Source organism: Arachis stenosperma, chromosome 5 (genome assembly GCF_014773155.1).
Source record: "Arachis stenosperma cultivar V10309 chromosome 5, arast.V10309.gnm1.PFL2, whole genome shotgun sequence".
Taxonomy (NCBI): Eukaryota; Viridiplantae; Streptophyta; class Magnoliopsida; order Fabales; family Fabaceae; genus Arachis; species Arachis stenosperma.
In genome coordinates this window covers 41,815,368-41,820,516 of record NC_080381.1, presented here as the reverse complement: position 1 = coordinate 41,820,516, position 5,149 = coordinate 41,815,368, and the positions used below count along the sequence as shown (strand labels likewise).

Sequence of the window (5,149 nt, the reverse complement as noted above, 5' to 3'; positions counted from 1 at the left end):
GGGTCCACCTTAGTGATGGCGGCTCTTTCTTTCTCTTGAAGATCCTATGGAGTGCTTGAGCTCCTCAATGTCTCTTCCTTGTCTTTGTTGCTCCTCTCTCATGATTCTTTGATCTTCTCTATTTTCATGGAGGATGATGGAGTGTTCTTGGTGCTCCACCCTTAGTTGTCCCATGTTGGAACTTAATTCTCCTAGGGAGGTGTTCAGTTGCTCCCAATAGTCTTGTGGAGGAAAGTGTATCCCTTGAGGTATCTCAGGGATTTCTTGATGAGAGGGGTCTCTTGTTTGCTCCATCTTCTTCTTAGTGATGGGCTTGAGGTCATGCCTTCTCAGTTGAACCGGCTTTGGATGCCATAATTGGTTATGGAAAAACAAAAAGCAATGCTTTTACCACACCAAACTTAAAAGGTTTGCTCGTCCTCGAGCAAAAGAAGAAAGAAGAGAGTAGAAGAAGAAGAAATGGAGGAGAGGGAGATGGCTTTGTGGTTAGGCCAAAAGGGGAAGAGGTAGTGGTTTGAATTTGGATGGTGAGTGGTGAAGAGAGAGATGGGATTTGATAGGTGAGGGGTTTGTGGGGATCCTGTGGGGTCCACAGATCCTTAGGTGTCAAGGAAAAGTCATCCCTGCACCAAATGGCATCAAAAATCACGTTTTGAGCCAATTCTGGCGTTAAATGCCGGGCTGGTGCCCATTCCTGGCGTTTAACGCCAGGTTCTTGCCCTTTCCTGGCGTTTAACGCCAGTCTGGTGCCCCTTTCTGGCGTTAAACGCCCAGAATGGTGCCAGACTGGGCGTTAAACGCCCAACTGCTAGCCTCACTGGCGTTTAAACGCCAGTGAGTTCTTCCTCCAGGGTGTGCTGTTTTTCTTCCTGTTTTTCATTCTGTTTTTGCTTTTTCAATGGATTTTGTGACTTCTTATGATCATCAACCTACAAAAAACATAAAATAACAAAGAGAAATATATAAAATATAATCATTGGGTTGCCTCCCAACAAGCGCTTCTTTAATGTCAGTAGCTTGACAGAGGGCTCTCATGGAGCCTCACAGATACTCAGAGCAATGTTGGAACCTCCCGACACCAAACTTAGAGTTTGAATGTGGGGGTTCAACACCAAACTTAGAGTTTGGTTGTGGCCTCCCAACACCAAACTTAGAGTTTGACTGTGGGGGCTCTGTTTGTCTCTGATTTGAGAGAAGCTCTTCATGCTTCTTCTCTATGGTGACAGAGGGATATCCTTGAGCCTTAAACACAAAGGATTCTTCATTCACTTGAATGATTAGTTCACCTCTATCAACATCAATCACAGCCTTTGCTTTGGCTAGGAAGGGTCTGCCAAGGATGATGGATTCATCCATGCACTTCCCAGTCTCTAGGACTATGAAATCAGTAGGGATGTAATGGTCTTCAACTTTTACCAAAACATTCTCTACAAGTCCATGAGCTTGTTTTCTTGAGTTGTCTGCCATCTCTAATGAGATACTTGCAGCTTGTACCTCAAAGATCCCTAGCTTCTCCATTACAGAGAGAGGCATGAGGTTTACACTTGACCCTAAGTCACACAAGGCCTTCTTGAAGGTCATGGTGTCTATGGTACAAGGTATGGAAAACTTCCCAGGATCTTGTCTCTTTTGAGGTAATTTCTGCCTAGACAAGTCATCCAGTTCTTTGGTGAGCAAAGGAGGTTCATCCTCCCAAGTCTCATTTCCAAATAACTTGTCATTTAGCTTCATGATTGCTCCAAGGTATTTAGCAACTTGCTCTTCAGTGACATACTCATCCTCTTCAGAGGAAGAATACTCATCAGAGCTCATGAAAGGCAGAAGTAAGTCCAATGGAATCTCTATGGTCTCATTTTGAGCCTCAGATTCCCATGGTTCCTTATTGGGGAACTCAGAGGAGATTGGTGCACGCCCATTGAGGTCTTTCTCAGTGGCGTCCAACTCCTCTCTTTACTCTCCATATTCGGCCATGTTTATGGCTTTGCACTCTCCTTTTGGATTTTCTTCTGTATTACTTGGGAGAGTACTAGGAGGGAGTTCAGTAACTTTCTTGCTCAGCTGTCCCACTTGTGCCTCCAAATTCCTAATGGAGGACCTTGTCTCAGTCATGAAACTTTGAGTGGTTTTGATTAGATCAGAGACCATGGTTGCTAAGTCAGAGTGGCTCTGCTTAGAACTCTCTGTCTGTTGCTGAGAAGATGATGGAAAAGGCTTGCCATTGCTAAACCTGTTTCTTCCACCATTATTATTATTGAAACCTTGTTGAGGTCTCTCTTGATTCTTCCATGAGAAATTTGGGTGATTTCTCCATGAAGAATTATAGGTGTTTCCATAGGGTTCTCCTAGGTAATCCACCTCTTCCATTGAAGGGTTCTCAGGATTATAGGCTTCTTCCTTAGATGAAGCATCCTTAGTACTGCCAGGTGCATTTTGCATTCCAGACAGACTTTGAGAAATCAAATTGACTTGTTGAGTCAATATCTTATTTTGAGCCAATATGGCATTCAGAGTATCAATCTCAAGAACTCCTTTCTTCTGACTTGTCCCATTGTTCACAGGATTCCCTTCAGAAGTGTACATGAATGGGTTATTTGCAACCATTTCAATTAGCTCTTGAGCCTCCGTAGGCGTCTTCTTCAGATGAAGAGATCCTCCAGCAGAGCTATCCAAAGACATCTTGGATAGTTCAGAGAGACCATCATAGAAAATACCTATGATGCTCCATTCAGAAAGCATGTCTGAAGGACATTTTCTGATTAATTGTTTGTATCTTTCCCAAGCTTCATAGAGGGATTCTCCATCCTTCTGTCTGAAGGTTTGGACTTCCACTCTAAGCTTACTCAATTTTTGAGGTGGAAAGAACTTTGCCAAGAAGGCATTGACTAGCTTTTCCCATGAGTCCAGGCTTTCTTTAGGTTGAGAATCCAACCATGTTCTAGCTCTGTCTCTTACAGCAAAAGGGAATAGCATCAGTCTGTAGACCTCAGGGTCTACCCCATTAGTCTTGACAGTGTCACAGATTTGCAAGAACTCAGCTAAAAACTGATGAGGATCTTCCAATGGAAGTCCATGGAACTTGCAATTCTGTTGCATTAGAGAAACTAATTGAGGCTTAAGCTCAAAGTTGTTTGCTCCAATGGCAGGGATAGAGATGCTTCTCCCATAGAAGTCGGGAGTAGGTGCAGTAAAGTCACCCAGCACCTTCCTTGCATTGTTTGCATTGTTGTTGTTTTCGGCTGCCATGTGTTCTTCTTCTTTGAAGAATTCGGTCAGGTCCTCTAAAGAGAGTTGTGCTTTAGCTTCTCTTAGCTTTCTCTTCAAGGTCCTTTCAGGTTCAGGATCTGCCTCAACAAGAATACCTTTGTCTCTGCTCCTGCTCATAAGAAAGAGAAGAGAACAAGAAAATGTGGAATCCTCTATGTCACAGTATAGAGATTCCTTTAATTGTCAGAGGAAAAGAAGAGTAGAAGACAGAAGTAGAAAATTCGAACTTATCAGAAAAAGATGGAGTTCGAATTTTGCATTAAGGGATAGTGTTAGTCCATAAATAGAAGGATGTGAGAAGGAGGGAAGAAATTTTCGAAAATTAAGTAAGAAATTTTGAAAACATTTTGAAAAACATTACTTGATTCTCAAAAACAAAAAATGGAAAAAGAATCAAGTGATTTTTGAAAAAGATTTGAAATTAGAGATCAAAAAGATATGATTGAAAACTTATTTTGAAAAAGATGTGATTAAGAAGATATGATTGGTTTAAAAAAATGTGATTGAGAAAATATGATTTGAAAACAATTTTAAAAGATATGATTTGAAAACAATTTGAAAAGATATGATTTTAAAATTAATGACTTGCCTAACAAGAAAAGATATGATTCAAACATAAAACCTTCCTCAACAGAAAAGGCAAAAAATGTTCAATCAAATCATTAATTGTTAGTAAGTGTTCATACCCTGACCGAGCTCCTCCAGCTCGGCAAAAATCATAAAAGGTCCGACCTCATCTTAAGGCTCACGCCTAAAGGTCGGACCTCGGACGATAATGCAAGGAAGGCCCATCAGAAGGAACACAGCCCAAAATCTAAAGGCCGAAAAGGCCTAGAAGAGGCGGTTCCACAAAGATAGAGATAAGACTCCCAAAAGATAAGATAAGATAAGAATATCTTATCCAGGGAAGATCACGGCCAACTACTATAAATACACTGGAGCACCCAGGTATGAGAGACATTCCACATTCTACACATATCTGCTTGGACCCATGCTAACTTAAGCATCGGAGTGTCATTGCAGGTACAACCACCAATCGCCAACACATCAAGCTCGGGTCCCTGACCCCCACCTCGGGCATCTCCAGACGACCGAGCTGCACGTTTCAGGTAACCCCCGGAACATTGGCGCCGTTGCCGGGGACCTGGAAGTCATCCCTTTACCATGGCGGACGACCCTCTCAACAATGACCACGCTGCTTCAGAACAAGAGGAGGAAGTTGACACCGGAGAACGACCGGACAGCCCTCTATCACCACGCACTCCAGGAGGAAACAAACAGAATCGCCCAAAGACATCACTCCCAAACAAAGATCCACAAAATCCCGAAAGAGAAAAGAGCTCGGAAATTCTAGAAGCAGTCCGGGCACAACAAAACCGACTGAAACAACTCGAAGAGGACATAAAGAAGCAAAAAGAAACTGAACAAGATCTGAGAAGGGAGGCTCGCAAGCGCAGAGAATTAGAAGAAAAACTGCGGAAAATAGAGGCCAACCTGAAAGATCGGACAGAACGCGACACCACCCCCGAAGGCAATCATGATCCCTTCACGAAAGAGATCATGAAGGAGAAGGTACCGCGAAACTTTAAACCACCCGATATGGATCTCTACGACGGCACCACCGATCCAAGTCACCACCTCAGCAACTTCAGAAGCAGAATGTACCTGGTCGACGCCTCCGACGCGATTCGGTGCAAAGCCTTCCCCACCACTCTCACCAAGTCAGCTATGAAGTGGTTCGACAAACTGCCACCAAGATCAATCACCAGCTTCGAAGACCTAACCAAAAAATTCCTAACAAGGTTCTCCATTCAAAAGGACAAGGCAAAACATGCCCCCAGTCTACTCGGATCAAACAAGGTAACCAAGAAACTCTCCGAGAATA

The 5,149-nt window shown here is 43.1% G+C and overlaps 1 non-coding gene across 1 annotated transcript; it reads left to right on the top strand.

Annotated features, from left to right (window-relative positions):
- The first annotated feature begins 2,730 nt into the window (after positions 1-2,730).
- Positions 2,731-2,838, top strand: LOC130983509 (small nucleolar RNA R71). The gene has a single exon (XR_009087494.1). It is a non-coding gene; the product is annotated as a small nucleolar RNA R71 (small nucleolar RNA).
- Positions 2,839-5,149: the final 2,311 nt, after the last annotated feature.